Source organism: Xyrauchen texanus, chromosome 37 (genome assembly GCF_025860055.1).
Source record: "Xyrauchen texanus isolate HMW12.3.18 chromosome 37, RBS_HiC_50CHRs, whole genome shotgun sequence".
NCBI classification, from domain to species: domain Eukaryota; kingdom Metazoa; phylum Chordata; class Actinopteri; order Cypriniformes; family Catostomidae; genus Xyrauchen; species Xyrauchen texanus.
The window spans coordinates 11234594-11255302 of record NC_068312.1 but is presented as its reverse complement, the minus strand read 5'-3'; positions in this window follow the sequence as shown (position 1 = coordinate 11255302).

The following is a 20709-nucleotide window of genomic DNA, read 5'->3' as shown; positions in this document are numbered from 1 at the left end:
AAATATTTTTTTAATTTTCTGTCGTTTCATTCGTCACTTCTGCACCTCGTTTATTGACCAAGGCGTGGTTTTGCGCACAGTCATATCTTTTTACAATTCGAAAGTGTTGTGAACAAATTATACTCTTGCTAACTTTAAAACTATCAGGTTGATGTCCTGTGACGCAAATCCATTGACGCTGGTAGTGACGATTCTCTCAGACCAATCAGTGATCTGCAGGGTTTTGACGTCACATTTAGTATCGGCTCAGCTCGCTTAGAACCTCAACCGAGGTGGTACGAAAAAAGTACCAGGTCCAGGTACCAGGTACTATCCAAATTGGAATAGCAGGGCTTTTCCATGCAGTGGAAAAGCCCCATTATTAGCTAGTTACCAGATCCCCATCTCTGCATACAGCTTTTTAATTATTTCCCAATGCTTCACCAGCCCTGTGTTAAAACTGATTAGAGTCAGCTGGTTCGGAAACTCGTCCCTTTTGATATACTTCATTAACTATGCCAGATACCATCCTGCCTCTCAATGGGTCAGTTTGAGCCAAGGGGAAGTTGTTCATTGAGATATCAGACTGATTACATTTACCTTTTCTGATTGTGCAGCCATCTATATGTCTTATAGATGTTGACTAACGCCTTGTACTTGTTAGATCTGGCCTTTGTTTTGAAGCAGGTCTCTTAAGATGGAAAAGGGAAGCGTGGTTAAAATTAAGTCCTTGAAGTGTTTTTTGTTTACGTTGCTGGCCATTTCCTATTCCTGTGTTGTATCCTGTGCACCTTTTTAACTCTAGTCAGTATCATTTGTTATTGTCAGAGATGCATGGGTCTATAAATCTGTTTTGACTCATTTGTTCCTGTCAAGAGAAAAGGAAAAGTCAGTAATATATGCATCCTTAATTAGTAATTTTGTTATTTTTGCACTGGAAAAAACATGAGAAGAACATAATTCCATGTGAAACATTTTGAAAACATTTCCTGATGTCCAAAGGTCTTGATTAAAGACGAAGTGTGTAATTGGTCTATGTTAAAATACTTTCTTTTATCCCAGTTTAATGTGCAGAGACAAAAATAACAAGCCATTCGGAGACTGACCTCCCTGAAGTGTGTATAAGCTGCAGCTTAGTAGCACTTTTAAAACATTGCTGTTTTTATAGCCGGCCTGACATGTCAACTTCTGGCTCAAGCAATGGTGCAAATTTCGGGCATGATGACTTCTTTATAGGTCTACAACCTGATCCAGGCCCAACAGGACCCGATAAACCGGTTTTCATGTTTTTTGTGTGCGTCTGTTCTGTTTTTCGATTGATTTACTGTGTAAATGCAACTGATGGAAGTCTTTGACTTTTGCACAGAGTCTCGCTGTTTTTTTAGCATCTAGCGCAGGACCGCTAAGTTAAAAAGAACTTAAAGGTTCAAAAAAGCTTGTCGAGACACCTGTGTTCTGTCTCTAACTATTAAAGAACTATGATTGTTGCAAAGTGAACTCCAGTGAACTAATCTGACATTTTGATGAAAAATTATTCATGGAAAATAGGAAAAGAATATGCTTGGCTTTTAATGGAAAGTTCTATAGCTAAGAAAATGCCCCACAAAACTCTACCAGTCTCATTTTGGATAACGTGAGATCATCTAAGATACAGTATGTTTACACAATTGCGTTCAGTGGTACATGCCAAATCCAGTGTGGTCTGATAAGAAATGTTCTATCCATCCATCCATCCATCCATCTATCTCTCTGAAAAGTACAATTATGGCTATTGAGCAATTCCACTGTGCTTTACTTCTAGTGATCATCCATATTGTGCCTGGTAGCTTTTCTAAAAACTTGGTTGGTTTTTAATCTTCAGAGGTTCACTCTCATTTATCACCCTCACTAAGCTTACAGGCAGTCAGACAGATACCTGACCTGCACACGTCATCTAACATACATGCAGCAAGCGTGGGTGAGCATGTTTGTGGTCACTGGTTGAAAAGATGTGGGCCCTGACAGAGGCAGTGAGCAGATGTGAAGTGTAGACAAATACTTGTCAATGAGATATATTTTTCCATGCTGAGATTAGCATTGCTTCTAAAATGGTCAGTCAAGTCTTGGAAGCAGGTAACCAGACACCATCCTTTGCAAGCACAGGGAATTATAGGAAAAGGGTCAATGTGTGAGAGAGAAAGTAAACGACGATGTGAGGAGCAGCACGTTTCTCGCAACTTCCCAGCATTTGGATAACAGCCGGCTTATCCCATAATTCCTTGCTATTATCAGACACCACTTACCCTTAATGAGGCAGATTAGGCAAGAGCACCATTTCTAAAAAGCAATAGAAGTTTTTAGATGGGATCCAATGACATGGCGACTCATGGTCAAGATTAGCCAAAAAAGGGAATTGGAGAGTTGTTTTCACACTATTTTTTCACAACCTAACCTGGTAACCCAGTAACCTTTTACCCATTGTGGGAACTGTAACACAACTTTCAGGTTATATCCATTTTTTTAAGTAATGGAACATCTATAGGTTATTTTCAAAGTTTGAAATGATGAGGTTGGTCCCTCATACACTGAATTGTCTTTTCATGTCACTAGCACAGTTAGAAATAGACTATTACAAGCATGAAACAGAAACAAAAACAAAGGAATTAGAATGCATCTATTCCTGAAGCACTTTTGGTATCATTAACAGATCCTTTAAATAAAGCTTTGAGTTAACATATTTTCCTCAAATTACATAATACTTTTACCTGAAGTGACTTATCCAGATGTATTGTTGATACTGAGTGTCTACGCAAGAGAGGTGATGAAACTCTATCGTAGCTTAGATGCTCACAATTATTTCCTATTTCTAAATATTGGATCGCTCCTATAACTAGTCTGCTAAATGACTAAATGTAATAATAAATGACTCGCGTAGCTTCATTCATCATAATGAATTTAACAAACTTAAAAGTAATTAGTATGAATGTCGTTCACCTACCAGAGATAAGGTGTGTTATACAGATTTTAATACTGCACATATCCAGCCATTCATGCATACATTTATTGTTGCTTTTTCGGAGAACTACGAATGAAGCCTACTTTTATTTTGAATTAGGGTGTGCTATTCTGAAGTGATCGTACCTATTCCCTTCAAAGACTTTACCATCCACTGTGACAGCTTTGAAAGGCTAAAAGGTGTGGGGCTAAAAAATAAGGGTAATCTGGATTCCATTTTTAAGTAAATTTTACTGGAAATTCAGTTTTAAGCAATTTTGCAGCAGTACTATCATGATTGTTCTCCCTTCAGAGTGCCTTTCCGAGGGTGATTTATCCCGTTTTGAATGCAGTCTGAGTTCGAAAACTAGCAGGAAATGTTCAAGGAACAAATCGATGTCAGTTTCTTAAACTGTATTGAAATGGTCTATACATCTTAAAGGCCTGTAAATAAAGATTTGTGACATAAATATTATAACTTGATCTAAATGAACAGTACTTATGTTTTGCCATTACAGATACTTACAGAGAACTCTCAAGATATCTACGGTTGCTTTGGTTACCTCTTCAGGTAAATGTGCTTTTTGTTAGCATTCGTTTGCATGTTAGCTATTTTGCACCACATCTAACTTAATTCAGTTTATCTTTCATGGTTACAGAAACGTCATTTGAAAATGCTGTTGAAATGTTCATTTTGTAATACTATATGTAGAATTAAACAGTTTTGTACATGTAGCTACTTTTTAAGACACCCCCTGTAATTAGCATCCTGGACATATTCACTTAAGCATTACACTCAGACTTCTGGTTAAAATAACATTGGAGCCACGTGTTGCTCTTTTATTGAGAATACCTGTCATCTCTGAGCTCTGAAGGATTTTGATGTGGAGGTCCAAAGACTTCAAAGCGCATAAAAGGAATCTTGCAGAACCAAATCTCACTCAGCACCAATAAAACGCCTGTAGAAGCACTTACTTTAACTTCAGTGAGAAAATTAATGGTTTAGAGTAACATCGCAACTTTAACCACAAAATCAGGCAGCATCATATTAAACAACGATTTAAGGAGTGAGAAAGGACTTAAAGCAATTATTACTTTGCTCATGCATTATAGTTTAATGGATTCACTTTGCTTATGTATCTTTGCAGACATAGGGATAAGATGATATTTTTTCACATACAATGTATTTATTTATTATTTAAAGTGTTTTTTTTTTTTTTTGTCATTTTGGAACAGCCTTCAGCATCAAGTTTGCATCTTTGAGGCCTTTAAATGCTTCCTACATAGGCAGCTTACTAGGTTCTGGAACAGAGCCTTTTAAAATATCTCTTGTGTCCACACTGCATTCCATCATCTGAGTTGTCTGCTGTCAGCATTACTCACTGGTATTACAGAATTCACTGCCATCATTCAGAGTTTGACTCTAGATGGATAGATATAGACTCAGCCTTCAGGTCTTAATGGCCTAAAAAATAATTCCAACATTCTGTAGACTTTATCTTCTGTCAGTGTTAGTAGATTGGCGACACAAACCTATACAAACATGCAGCATATACTGTCTCTTCCTTATCTCAGGCTGTCTTCTACCTCATGCATGTTTCTCATGTTTCACAGCAGTGTGGCAAGCTGATGCCTGATAGAGACTGAAAGTGTTATCCTTTTAAAACGGATCATGAAACAATTATTACTAGATCGGCCATAAAAGTCTATGAGTCTTTGGTAATTCACTATTTAGATAATAGGCTTATGTGATTTTTGTGGCCAAATGAAAAAATTAGATACAGAAAGTGACAGTTTAACCAAAAATGAAATTTCTTTATCATTTACTCACCCTCATGTTGTTCCAATCCTGTGTGTGTTTCTTTTTTCTTCTTCTGTGGAACAAAAAGAGGGATTTTAATGGATGTTCTATTAGCTGATTTCAATACAATGGCAGTTGATAGTGACTCATTTTAAAGCTTACATAAGGACCCAGAAAAATAAAACCTTGACCTCCATGATCCTCCTTTGCATGTTCATAAAAGCATAAGAGAAGATTGTTCAACTTTGGCTTGTGCTTAATCAGGAAAGCAAAAACAGTGCAAGTTCTCCTGTGAGCTTCTCTTATGCACCCATGAATGTAGGTCAAGTAAAAATTTTCACTGTAAAATATCTGTTGAAAGCAGGGTGGGCCGAGCGGCAACCATCCTGCGATGGATTATCTCACCTAGTTGTGGGTGAATATAGCGTTAAAGGGCGAGAGATAAAGCCATGATGAGAGACACAGGGAGAGAAAGAGATACAACGAAGCTGTGTGTGTCTGGGGAGCTGGAAAGCACCTTGCTGATGTGTGTTCATGCTGCTGAAAAGCAGCACTGTTGAATGTTTTTGTTACACTGAAAAGTGCTGACAATAAAGTGTGTGATGTTGGATGTTTGACCGGCTCCAGCCTCCTTCAGGGAGTCCACTTCCTTACACTGGTTCTGAAACCCGGGAAAATTGGAGAAAGATCACACTGTCCTGGAATCCTCTCTGCTGGCTCAAGAACGCAGTGCCAAGGACACACGATCTGGTAAGACGCAACAGGTTTGTCAGAAGGCTACTGAAAGGGATGGCTGAGTGAGACCAGTGCCATCACTTGGCTTTGACGGAGGTGGACCAAATGGCTGAGGACTGAGTGGGCGGCGTGTCCGGTAGCCGACAAGTTTTTTTTCACCTATCTCTCTCTTCTACTCTCTCACTCCTCCCTCCCCCTCTCATTTCCTTAGAGCTGTTACGGGTTCACAGAGGCAGAGAAACCATCCGGTGCTGGCTCAGCTGAAAGGGCAGCGGCTCCTCTACAGAAATGAGTAAGAGTAAGTCTCAGGCCAGAGAGGTCCCCTGCCTGAGTCAGGCGATGGGGTATGTGGAGAGCGGGGAGGGCCGAGCGGCGACTGAGCGGAGCAAGGTCGGAATGGACACCTGCAGCTGATTATCTCTCCCAGCTGTGGGTGATTACAGCATTAACGTTCAAGAGATAAAGCTGCGACGATAACTGCCGTCAGGGAGAGAGAGAGAGATTCAGTGTAGCTGTGTGTGTCTGGGGAGCTGAAAAGCACCCCGCTGATGTGTGTTCATGCTGCTGAAAAGCAGCGGTGTTGAATGTTTTTGTTACACTGAAAAGTGCTGACAATAAAAGTGTCTTATGATGGACGTTTGGCCGGCTCCAGCCTCCTTCAGAGAGTCCACTTCCACTCTAAATCTATTGAAATCAGCAAACATCCTTTCAAATTTTTCCTTTGTGTTCAGTGAAAGAAATTCATACATTTTTACTGATTTGATAGATTTGAAATTAATTGAGAATATATTACAGAATTAAACAAAAAAACATTGTTACATTAGATACCAAAAAAAGAGTGAATGTATTTTCAAGAAAGTTTGCACAAGCAGAACCTTTGCGATGTATCAGGGGACAGTACACTGATGTACACACACAAAAGCAATTCCATGTGTCTTTACATTTACATTTATATTTATTCATTTAGCAGATGCTTTTATCCAAAGTGACTTACAAATGAGGAATATAACTGTAACGATTCATCCTAAGGAGGCAGTAATAAATTAAGTGCTGTAATACAAAGTTGCTAATTGAGAAGCACAAGTAGAAAGGAAGTTGAGAGACAGTGATAAAATAATTAATTGAAGTTTTTTTTTAATAAGAAGAGGAAGAAGAAAGAAGACAGTTATTGCATTTGTAAAATTTGTTAAAGTGCTTGGGTGGGTTTGGTATATCGTTCCACCAGTGAGGAACAGTTGGAGTAATGGTCTAGGAAAGAAATTCTGTGCCTCTGTGAGATGGCACCACAAGGTGCCACTCACCCGCTGATCATAAGCTTCTTGAGGGCATAAAAACTTCAAGTAGTGAGTATAGATAGGGGAAGCAGAGCCAGTGGTTGTTCTGTAAGTGAGCATCAATGCCTCGAAATTTATGCGATCAACCATTGACAACCGGTGTAGATCAATTAAGAGAGGAGTGATGTGCTCTTTCTTGGGCTAGTTGAAGACCAATCACGCAACCTTGTTATGGATCAATTGCAGAGCTTTAACTGTATGTGCTGGAAGTCCTGCAAGGACAGTATTGCAGTAGTTCAGTCTAGATATAACAAGAGCTTGGACAAGGAATTCTGTAGGATACTCAGTTAGGAAGGGTCTGATCTTTCAAAAGTTACATAGTGCAAATCTGCATGATCAGCCTGTTATTTTGATGTGGTCTGTGAAGTTCAGCTGATCATCAAACATAACATGTAATTGTTGACTAGTCTAGTAGAATAAAGTTATTATGAATGGCTGGGCTTGCTGGAACAATGAGAAGCTCTGTCTTTGCTGGGTTGAGTTGGAGATGTTATTATTTTATCCAAAATGAAATGTTTGCCAGGCAGGTTGAGATCCGTGCAGCTACCATAGGATTGTCAGGCTGGAATGAGATATAGAGTGGTGTTTCATCGGTATAGCAATCATAGAACAAGCCATGTGCCTGAATGAAAGATCCCAATGATGTCATGTAAATGGAGAAGAGAAGAGGCCCAAGCACTGAACCCTGAGATACCCCATGAAGTCGGTACATGGAGAGAGCAGAGGGTGTGGCTGTGTCCTCTGGTCAAATCTCAAAAGGTCTCAGTCAGAGCAAAGATGTTGAGACCTTATTAGGTAGGTGTGGCAGGAAAAAAGACAGCTTTGTTTACCACTGACTGGTAGATCCAAAAGCCGATAGAAAGAGAGAGAGGTTTATGGAGATATTGCACAAGTTGTCAAGATTGCCCTGTTTTGTGTCCGAAGCATAAGTGGCGAGTTTGAGAGACAAAGGAAATATGTTGGAAGCACGTGGAAGAGCAGTGCATTAAAGTATTTTAATACTTTACTTTAAAGTACTCTACTTAACATTCTGTCTTAGTGCAATTAATTAACAGTGTAGTAATCCTTCCTAGCAACAGGTACTAGTCTAAACAACACAAGCAAAGTATTTAGCACAAAAATGTGCTGTGTCTAGTGAGAGACTGCTGTGGCCGGCTAGCTTGTTGGAGTTGTAAGATCTGTAGACGTGCCACTCAAAGTTCAAACAGTTTCATAAATGATAACATTTTGACCCAGTTGCCGTTGATCTTTTGATTGATTACTGGACAATTCAGATAAGGTATTATGTGGGTAGTGCCAGCACTAAAAGTAGAACAAGACGTTGCCCATGTACGGTATGGCATACAGCTATACAGTTACTAATTCTGCTATATATAGATATCACAGAATCAGTAAGAGTAGTATGGGTAGTAACCCATTCCAAACTTGGACATTCTCTGCAGTGCTTTTCATATGAAGATCAAACCTCAAACCGGGGCTTGACCCCCTGGCATGAATCATGTGAATAGCCATATCCTACCAACCCATTTATATAGACCTTATTCACGCTAGCACTATCTTTGATTTTTAATGGGAATGACAACAAGGCTGTGAGGGATAGACTTACATTCTCTTCAATGGGCTGTACTGCAGTTTAAAGTGTTTTTGGATCGTTCTGCAGACAAATCATTGATAAAATATCTGTCCAAGAGCATTCAGTATACTAAGAACTCCAGACAACATGAGTTATGGAAAATCAGATGTGATCTAGGAGATTTATGCAGCTTTATACAGTTTGTGCCATTGATGAAATTGTAAGTATATCCCTTACTGCTTCATTGTCATTCCCATTAAAAATTAAAGATGGTGCTAGCGTGAACAAGGTCTATTGGGAAGGATGAGGGTTTAAGAGATTTAATGCTCACTGTAATGAATTATAAAGTAACCTATAGGGACTAGTTCTTCTAGTTCTAGTCAATTACTGTACATACCACTCAAACTTTGGCAAATGTTTAATGTTGCTTGAACAGTTAAGAAACTACATTTATATCTTTATACTGTACTTTGGAATGCTTTTAATGGAAAAATGTAATAAATATTGTTACACATTGTTTTGTTTTCTTCCTTAAGAACTTAATGCTTTGTGACAGGACAAAAAGTATAAAGTCAAATTTTAGCACTTTTACAATCTGTGATTAACTATAACAAATCATATCATTAATTGCAATTAAATATTTGAATCAACTGACAGCACTATTTAATAATACACATACACCTCAAAGTTTAGAAATAATAATAATAATACAAAAATATATATATATTACTGAATTTGAGGGTAAATAACATACATCTACAACATATGACATTTGGACTAGTTGGTTGAAAGTAATTGCAAAAACTTGAAAATGTGAATTTAGTTATATAGGTTATATATATAATAGGGCTCTATTATCGTGACTGCACTAGGAGCAGCACTAAGCGCAATGACCATACACTCATCTTATCTTATTTTCATGACAGCGCTAATTCTAAGCTCAATTTTTGTGTCATCGCAAAGCGCAAGTGGATGTGTATGGTAGTGCTTGTGCTAACTGTGGGTGTATTGTATGTTAATGAAATGGACCAAAGTGCTGTTTGCTATTTTCTTGAGAAATACTTAATTGGGAAAAGATGTCTGAGTGCTTGCACAGAGTGCTCGACTTAGCGCATGCTTGCACAAAAATATAAAAAATTCATAGCAATACCCAAAATCTTGACATGACATATTATGACATGTGACATATCCAGGGGTTAAATTTGTATTTTTGAGGTGGGGGAACCCTATTTGTTTGTAAATTAATGCTTTGATATTTTGTTAAAAACCTTAACCTATTTGGCAAACAAACAAACCAGAAATTCATTATGTTGACATTTATTTTTTTCTGAGCATTTTTGTCATATTCTGTAGCATTTTTTCATAGCCCCCATTTATTCCTGACCTTGGTTGTTTGTTCTTTAGGCCACTACTCTGTGAATTTTACATCAGTTTATATTTCAGCATTTTATAACATCTGGGAAAAGACACAGCAAATGATCACAGATGCCTTTTGTGTTGTTTGATTTGCCAAAGTGTAGTAATCAGGCAACTCCTGACTCCACTGCCCGATGGTAATATCCAGTCAATAATCTGAATTTGAACATTTAAACCATCACTTTGTATTTTTCTGCCAAACTAAGGAATGTTCCATGTGAGAACCAAAAATGCCTTGTTTATGATCTTGTTTAACTTGATATTTTCTAAAACTCTATCATGCTATTATTGAATTATTTATGGAGTAGTGTTCCGATGGAGCATTAGACTTCCTCAGGGCCTAATATGACACGGCTCTTTAGCAGTCTGACCTGAGGATAGTTTGCTCTTGGGGAAAATCAGCATGTTCATCTGTTTCTCATCTCTCTGGTGTTATCTTAGAGAGTCATCAAATCCCTCCTTATACCCGTTCAGTTAAGTTATCCCTCAGTTAAGCATGGCCGCTTCTGTGGGTGGAATTTTGAGCCTTAATGCCGGTGTTTGAACTCATCACACGGTCTGTGCAAATGCCCAGCAGGTGCTTCTGCTCAAAGATGTGTAATTGAGAATTTCCAGACCAAAGTGGAGCAGCGTCACAGATTTTGGAAAGAACGTTTCTGCTGTAGAGTGTTTTGCTTTTTGTGTGTGTGTGTGTGTGTGTGAGCGTGTATTTATCACTTTGTGGGGACCAAATGTCCCCATAAGGATAGTAAAACCCGAAATTGTTGACCTTGTGGGGACATTTTGTCGGTCCCCATGAGGAAAACAGCTTATAAATCATACTAAATTATGTTTTTTGAAAATGTAAAAATGCAGAAAGTTTTCTGTGAGGGTTAGGTTTAGGGGTAGGGTTAGGTTTAGGGGATAGAATATAAAGTTTGTACAGTATAAAAACCATTATGTCTATGGAAAGTCCCCATAAAACATGGAAACACAACATGAGTGTGTGTGTGTGTGTGTGTGTGTGTGTGTGTGTGTGTGTGTGTGTGTGTGTGTGTGTGTGTGTGTGTGTGTGTGTGTGTGTGTGTGTGTGTGTGTGTGTGAAACACAGTAGCAATTATTGAGGAATCACTACTGGCTGGGAAACTAATTAATTGGATATGGGAGTACAATATTCATGTGCTGTTGTTTATGTAATGGACAGCTGCTTTTGGATTGACCATGACGATTGAAATGAGGCAGATTTAAATGAGATGTAGTTCATGTCAAAACATAGTAAACATTGTTCTCCATTCCTACAGGGTCAAAAACCTATAATCGTACCAATAGGAAAAAAAAAATCACAAATCCGTTCTCTCTAATATTTCAGGTGTTTCTCCTATATGAGGTTACATGGAGAGGAAATGGAGACTCTTGCATAAGTCTTCTTCTCAATTGCTATTTTAAAACAGTTCTAGCATGATAAAACACAAATGTTCCATATCTGAATACATATCATAATGGTAATAAACAATTTGTCTGCTAAAATATATAGTTCATGTGTGTAACTGAAATCTTTTTGCAGTTGCCGAGCAACATAGCAAATAACGCATTTTATCAACTATAACAGGTTTGTGTATCTCGACTATTGTACAACAGCTTCAGACGTGACTGAAGATTTGGGATTTGGGAGAAATATCTGTTGACTATAAATATTTTTATCTGTTCATTAATCTCTCTTATATCTTAGCCCTCTGGTTTCCAGTGTAATGCCCATGAGTCTCATTAAAGAAGATTATAAACTGACCCCTTATGTCTCACCTGTGCAAAAGTGTCCTATTTAAGCCCACAGAGTTATGTGGTTTCCACTGGCCTAGGGACAATATTTAGGGGACAGAGACAGAGAAGTCCAGTACACTGGGTCTTTATTTAGTCACAACCAAACACATTTTTAGATAGCTAAGAAACAATGGAGTGGTGTCAAGTGTTCGTTTGGGTGTCAGGAATTGGATTAGATGCAACAAATGCTTGGAGTCTGTTAATGTGTTACGGGGAGGGAAATGTGATGACATGTCAGATGCCAGTCAATTCTCCCTAAAGATAACTCTTCTTACAGACATGAAGAGAATTCCCTCCATCATTCAGTGGTATTGTTTCTGACTGTTCACCGATAATAGATCAAAAGAAGAGATTAAGACATTGCTAACTGATGAGTTTTAAGTGGGCTTTTCTTGTTCTAGGTCTTTGCAAAAAACTTGTATGATATCAGTCACACCAAAAGTTTTTACATCACATATTAATTATAGTTTTAGTCTGACTGAAATTGAACTTTTAAAGTGTATGTTTTAGCATTTGTTTAAAAAAGATTTGTTCAAAAATATGCAACTCACAACTGAAATAAGTCTCATTATCCTTAATTAAATTTCACTTGTGAACTCAGAGCATCATAAGTGTTTCCTCCACGCATGACAATAAAGCAGAATTACTATTTTTTCCCTAATTTTCTCATCTTCTGCCATTGTTTTTGATCAAACTATGACAAAAATAATCTAAATAAATGCATTATAAGATTCAATAAAGAGTTTTAGGGAATATCAATTTACATGTAGTTTAACAATGTGTACCAATGTTCAATTTACAATGGGATACTATTAATGAATGTTTCTTTAATGTTACAGTAAATTGACCCTTCCCTAAACCCCGCCTTAAATGCGCTTCTGACCAATCCTGTCTTAGAAACTGTCCTGCCACCAGTACTCTGACATGTGATATTACAATGACAGCCTATGGGAGTAATGTGTGTTTGAGTACATTTAAGTGATATTTTATACAAATAAAAACAAAAACAAATATATAAAACACATCATATGTAATTTACCCAGTTATCCAGAGAGGATACCCTCAGTTTTTCTTTCTTTTTTTAAAAATAATCTTCAAATAATCATCAAACAACTTCAGGATTAGGGCACATCACAGCTGAGAGACATAACAGATTAATTACACAATGGGTGCTATTTAAAATGGCGGAGGACTTAGCGGTTTCTATAGTGATCGACTCTTGCACACCGGCTACCATGAAATAGGGAGAAATACCCCTGCTTGGATACTATTTTTCCATTGAGAAAGCTGACAGCATCTCTGCTTGGGTGTGGCAACAGGTGATCACACATGCACCGTCTCTCTCTCTCTCTCTCTCTCTCTCTCTCTCTCTCATTCACACACACACACACACACATCCATCCTTGTTTATCCAATAACTTGTTCAAAACAGCACAAGCCATGATACGATTCCTGAAATGACTTTTCTGAATTACTAGCGGAGGCTTGGACGCATCATTTGGTTTGAACCAGCAATTGCAGATTCTGATTTTGACACCTGATAAGATAGTTCCATGCACAAATGCATTTTTATGACTTTACAAAATTTGTCCTAATTTTTTCTACTCGCAATCATGCAATAAGGCCCTAAATCAACACTGCTGTGAATCGGCCGCAGGCACGATTCCACAGGCAGAGTGCTGTAGGTAAGCACAGCAGTGTTGATGTAGGGCCATATCGCACTCTTGCTCGTGTGATATTGTTTAATTTTATATATATATATATATATATATATATATATATATATATATATACACACACACACACACACACACACACACACACACACACACACACACACACAGTATATAAACTGTTTATGTTTGGAATAATGTACAGATTTTGCTGTTTCAGATGGAAATTGGTACTTTTGAGGAATGAAGGCTATACAATGCTTGAAATTGCCAAAAAACTCATACAAATTTCATACAAAGGTGTACACTACAGTCTTCAAAGACAAAGGGCAACTGGCTCTAACAAGGACAGAAAGAGATGTGGAAAGCCAGATGTACAACTAAACAAGAGGATAAGTACATCAGAGTCTCTAGATTGAGAAATAGATGCCTCACATGTCCTCAGCTGACAGCTCCATTGAATTCTACCCGCTCAACACCAGTTTCATGTACAACAGTGAAGAGAAGACTCAGGGGTGCAGGACTTATGGGAAGAATTGCAAAGAACATGCCACTTTTGAAAAAGAAAAGGTTAGAGTGGGCAAAGTAACAGACATTGGACAACAGATAACTGGAAAAGAGTGTTATGGATCTTAACCCCATTGAGCTTTTGTGGGATCAGCTAGACTGTAAGGTGTGTGAAAAGTGCCCGACAAGACAGCCACATCTATGTAAGTGTTACCTGAGTATCTGGACAAACTGACAGCTAGAATGCCAAGAATCTGCAAAGCTGTCATTGCTGCACGTGGAGAATTTTTTTATGAGAACTCTTTGAAGAAGTAATTTTTCACTTTATTAATGTCCTGACTTTACATTGTAATCAGTTGAATACCACTTTGCAAATCTGTACATTATTCCACATATTTGTCTGCCAGTGTATGTGTATGTGTATATATATATATATATATATATATATATATATATATATATATATATATATACACACACACTCACACACACATTCATTTTTTTCACATTGTGTTTTTATTTTGTTTTTCACATAAATCTACACTCCATAACCCATAATGGCAAAGCAAAAAAACTGATTTTTGATAACTTTGCAAATGTATTAAAAAGAAAAAACTGAAATATCACATTAACATAAGTATTCAGACCCTTAACTCAGTACTTAGTTGAAGCACCTTGGGCAGCGATTACAACCTCGTCTTTTTGGGTATGAAGCTTTGCACAACTTGATTTGGGGATTTTCTGCCATTCTTCTCTAAAGATCCTATCAATCTCTGTCAGGTTGAATGGGAACTGTCGGTGGACGGTCATTTTCAGGTCTCTCCAGAGATGTTTGTTTTGGTTCAAGTCCGAGCTCTGGCTGGGCCACTTAAGGACATTCATAGTTGTCCCTATGGAACTCTTGCCCTGACCACAATCTGATATAAAATGTGTGGGCAGAACTGAAAAAGCATGTGCGAGCAAGGAGGCCTACAAACCTAACACAGTTACATCAGTTCTGTCTGGAGGAATGAGTCAAAATGCCAGCAAATTATTGTGCGAAGCTTGTGGAAGGCTACTCAAATGTTTGACCCAAGTTAAACAATTTAAAGGCAATGATACCAAACACTAACAAAGTCTATGTAAACTTCTGACCCACTGGGAATCTGATGAAAGAAATAAAAGCAATTCTATTATTCTGATTTTTCACATTCTTAAAATAAAGTAGAGATCCTTCCTTACCTGAGACAGGGAATGTTTTCTACGGTTAAATGTCAGCAATTGGGAAAAACTAAGTTTAAATGTATTTGGTTAAGGTGTATGTACAGTTGAAATCAGAAGTTTATATACATTTTAAATTTGCAATTAATTTCTTTAGAAGTGCAACTTTTAAAATGACTACAGTAACTGCACCTATAAGTTGGACCTTGCATATAAGCAAATGTCCATGTAATAATTTGGCTGATTCTTCAAAAGGGAAGCGGCAACAGAGTGAATGAAATAAAACATTTCTACTTTTTGTGTTCCACTAAAAAATATATATCATACAGGTTTGGAACAACAAGAGAAAATAATGACAGAAATGTCATTTTTGGTTGAACTTCAACAGCAGAATTTAATGTTTCTCCCCTCTTGTGAGGGGAAAGAAGAAGAAAGAGAGGAAGAAAGATGTATAACTCCAAGCTCTTCAGAGCTTGGGAAAATAATGGAATGGAATGTGACAAAGCAAACAGCCACCACAATAAATCTTTAAGAAGGGAATCATAAACAAATTGACTAGGATGAGTAAACAGACCTCCTTTCCTTCATTTTAAAGGCATACATTAAGTTCCCTCAAGTGGAGGATCATTTTGCTTAGAGAGCACGGCAGCTCCGGGGCATCCTCTCATCTGGGGCTGGGTTCCCACAGTACGTCATTGACTAGTTGTATGGAGTTTAAAGATAAATCATGTTGGCTGCTTGTTCACAATGGCTTCATGCAACACTGCCTTCCTACACGTCACCCTCCCCTTTCCATTGTCTCCTCCAGTAAAAACACACTAACACATGTCTCCCACCACTGATAACTTTGCTGGAGAAACTGCAGTCTTGTTTGTTCAACCATTATGAAATGATTTCACCAGTAAAGTCGCCACTCTCTGACATTATCGCACATGGCTTCTTGTTACACATGTCTGAAATCTGCTGCATTATACGGAACAGCACATGAGAAAAAAGACCAATGACTTGGGAAAAACTTTAGCAGCTTGCAATCTTATCATTAGCAGTCCTATCATATTCATCACACTCATTAGTGTAGATAGGGGAAGAGGAACTGATCATTTGGCTGTCCATAGAGACCATGTCTTGCTATTTAAAGGTCAGAGAAAAAGTTTGTGAACCCTTTGTTTGGGTTTCTGCTTGAAAGGCCACTTAAATGTCATCTGGTCTTCATCCAAGTCATAAAATAAGTTTACTTAAAGGTGAAATGTCTAATTTTTAAATGCCAGCTTAATATGCAGAGACAACTTTAAGTTCTTCGTAGGTCGATTGCTCTTCAAGGTGTAAACACTATGTGGCAATATTAAAACGTCACTATGTTTCTTTGAGCATCCCGACCAGCACAAAATCGCAACACTGGCACAACCAATGGCATACGTTTGGGCAGACCAATTGGAGACAAAGGGAACCTTTGGGAAACCTGGTTGTTTTTTTTTTTTTTGCAATTCCAGTTGGGGATGCCAGTGGTGCAAAAAAACACTTCACCTTTAACAAATTATACACATTTTATAGAGCATTTTACAGTGTCATTTCTATATTGAACAAATTGAAGTCATTGATTTTAGTGAGAATGTCTGTGTTTTAAAACTCAAAAGTATTGTAATGCAACCTGACAAAAGATCCAAAGCACAGGAGCATAACAACAACAGTGTGCCGCACACTATTTTAGAAACAGCCAAACTGAAGTCCTGACCTCAGTGCTTTTGAAATGATGTAGACTTGATTTGAAACAGGCTGAAGCAAGACATCCAATACAAACATTTGACTTGAGACATTTATGCTAGGAAAAATTGGCCAAAATACCTGCTAAAGCTGGTCCACAGCTATAGCAGCTAAAGAAAATATTTGGTAAAGGTTATTGTTCTTAAAGGAGGTTGCAGTACTTCCTAAACCATTTTTTTATTAATCTATATCCTTGATTTTTTAACCCACTGCTCAATAAATATTGCACAGAAAAATGGAATTAATTTCAACTGATTTTATTTCCTATCATGTCTTTGATTCTATCACATTTAGAGAGCCAAGAAATATCCAAGATGGGTTAGTGTGGTTACAATTCAGGGCTGGTGACCAGAAAGTTGTTGGTTTGACACTTGACCTTGAGTTGTTCCAAGGGGATTGTTTTGTGAGAAGTATACTGAAGGTTGCTTCAAATAAAAGTGTAAAAACAGTGCTAAATAACTACTTGCAAATGAGGTATTGCAAGTGCAATATGATTTGCTATATTTTTCTATTGCAAATGAGGTATAACCTTACCCAGTGGGCTGAGAAGGAACATATGATTGGTATAATTGGAACATATAATTACTGAATAAACAAGCCCCTGCATTGAACGAGTTGGCACTTTGAGTCTGAATGGAGTGCCACTGAACAATAAGCTGACAAAATTAGGGCATGCATTTGTGATTAAGGACCTTCTGACCAACAATGACTAAATGAAAGGGGCAAGTCATTCTCTTAGGTTTGACATGCGATTCAATCCTTTACAATTCTTCTTTGTTCAACAATACTAACACCATCCAGGACAGCCAGGAACCTGGGAGAGGTGTTTGATAACTAGCTAAAATACACTGGCCACATCTCATCAACCACACATTCTTGCAGGTATGCACTTTACATCATCAGGAAAATTTGAAATTTCCTGTTTGAATACGCTGCACAGCTCCTGGTCCAAGCTGTGTTTTTTTTTTCAAGATTTGACTACTGCAATGCTCTGCTGGCCGGCATCCTTACTAGCACAATTAAGCCACTGCAGTTGGTCCAGAATGTGGTGGTGCATCTGGTCTTCAACCAAATAAAGAGGACTCACGTCACTCCCATCTTGATTTCACTCCCACCCCACAGGCTATCTGTAACTGTTTGCATTAAATTGAAGGCTTTGACTTTGGACAGCCAATGGAACAGCACCGCTTACTTCAACTAACTCATCCAGGTCTATGTCTCCACTTGCTCTCTGCAGTCAATGATTGATCGACGCCTGGTGGTTCCATTACAATGAGGCATAAAGTTGCTGTCCAGACCATTCACAATCTCTGTTCTGTCAGTGGTTGAAAGTGCTTCCCTACTCCACTCGATCTGTTGAGACCAAAAAAAAAAAAAAACAAGAGCACATAATCAGTCCACAAACATAAGGTGCTACATTCTACAGTTGAAGTAGTCTAGATTACGGATGTAACCTCCGTTCCCTGATGGAGGGAATGAGACGTTGTGTCAGAGAAGTGACACTAGGGATCTCTCTTGAGCGCCGAATATGCCTCTGATCCATTGAAAAAAGGCCAGTGAGAAGTTGGCAGTCAGTATTTGCATACCCCGCCCCGGACATACGGGTATAAAGGCGAGGAAATATTAGAGTTCATTCAGGATTTTTCTGAGGAGCCGGAAATGGTTCTGGCCACTACAGCGGTTCAGCTCAGCGACGTGGCCGGGAAGACACAACGTCTCGTTCCCTCCATCAGGGAACGGAGGTTACATCCGTAACCTAGACATTCCCCGTCTGTCGCTCTCTCCACATTGTGTCGGAGAAGCGACACTAGGGGTCCAATTTAAATCCGCCATGCGCTGAGCCGTGTACGTGTTCTGCTGACACAGGAGCAGGCAGGTATTTGTTACGTGCCATACGACCAGCTGTGTCAGACTGCACGTATCCTTCCCCAATGCCCCAGAAAAGTCATCGGAATCCTTATGGTTACCCTAGGCAGGGGAACAAGGCGACACTTGCCAACCTGGGAACGGGCCAAGCCTGGCTGGGCCTCTTTTCTCTCTATGTTTCTCGCATAGAGCAATAGACAGCCGGGGCCCTTACACGCACTGAGGGAAGGGGGTCTTAACCAGTTGGGGGAAAAGACCCTGCGGAGACCACCCCTGCCCAACTGGGGAGGTACAGTGGTGAATACATCACATGTATTTTTAGGCAACACGTGGAAGTGGCGCGGTGGCAGATCCAGCCTCAGCGAGGGTGGAGTTGCTAGACACGGCGACCGGGGGGCACCCGAAACTTACCCAAGGAAAACGCGGGTCTGCTCGTAAGGGGACCGTATCATGGAAAATACACACAGGGGGAGTCCGCATAGGAGTCCCTACTCTGTGGAGCACCTATTCCAGTACAGGGTAGATCTGAGTACCCGCAGTGGATTGGGTCGGCAAGTTCCTCCGCCGAACTGCGGACCCATGAGGGCTAGGGAAGAATCGACCAGGGATTCGCGTTGAGTGGAGTCTCCTGGGAAAAAAGACGCACTGTTTTACCTCAAGCGAGGGAAAGGGCGTATATGCAAGCGATTCACCCGGCCAGCCCATCAGCGTGTTACCGAGTTCTACTGGCTCGGACCTGAGAAAACACGGGATGAAACTGACTCAACCCTGAGATTGTAGTATCTCGCAAAGGTGTTGGGTGTCGCCCAAACCGCTGCTCTACAAATGTCTGCCAGGGAGGTACCCTTGGCCAGTGCCCACGAGGACGCAACACTCCTTGTCGAGTGAGCTCGGACCTGCAAGGAGGGGCGTCCGGGCGCCTCTTAGGAACCTGATGATTAAGTCGTGCTTACCAAGGGACTTGCCGTCTACTGCGTTGCGGTGAGCCGTGATAGCAGCGACATACACCTTTAGGGTGGAAGGGGACAGCCTCCCCTCCAGCCTCTCTTGTAGGAATAAGAGCACCGACCTAACTGCGCACCTCTGCGGGTCTTCCACCCTGGAAGAACACCAATCTGCGAACAAGCGCCACTTCTGGGCGTAAAGCTGCCTGGTAGAAGGGGCTCTGGCTTGGTTGATCGTGTCTACGACGGTAGGTGGTAGACCAGCTAGATCTTCCACGTCCCGTCCAGGGACCAGACGTGGAGTTTCCAAAGGTCTGGATGCGGATACCAGAGCGTGCCCTGCCCCTGAGAAAAAAGGTCCTTCCTCAGGGGGATTCGCCAGGGAGGGGCTGTCGCGAGGAGCACGAGGTCCGAGAACCAGGCCCGGTTGGGCCAGTAGGGAGCCACTAATGTGACTTGTTCCTCGTCCTCCCTGACCTTGCACAGCACCTGTGCAAGAAGGCTCACTGGGGGAAATGCATACTTGCGTAGCCCCGCGGACCAGCTGTGCGCCAGCGCATCTGTCCCAAGGGGAGCCTCGACCTGAGTTGCTGCTGGCTCCAAAGGAGGAGACGACGGGCGAGTCGTGACATGTGGCGAGAGCGTACGCCACCTTGGCGATTTATGTACGCTACCGCAGTGGTGCTGTCTGACCTAGGACGTGTTTGTCTCGAATTAACGGGAGAAACCGCCGCAGGGCAAAGAAGACAGTCAAAAACTCTAGGCAATTGATATGCCAGTGCAGCAGGGCCCCACAACGGCCCGCGGCTGCGTGCCCTTTGCACACGGCGCCCCAACCCAATCTGGAGGCGTCGGTAGTGACCAGGACGCGTCGGGACACCTGCTGCAGGGGCACTCCTGCCCGTAGAAAGCAGAGGTCTGTCCATTGTGATTGTCACACGGTGCGTGCCATGGCGCCATGCTCATCTCGGGACTCGAGTCTGAAGCCAGTGCTGAATCGGTCTCATATGCATCAACCCCAGCGGCGTGGTCGCGGCGGAGGATGCTATATGCCCCAGGAGCCTCTGGAAGAGTTTTAGAGGGACCGTAGTGCCTGGTCTGAATTTGGCGAGGCATTTCAGCACCGACTGCGCACGCTCCTTGGTGAGAC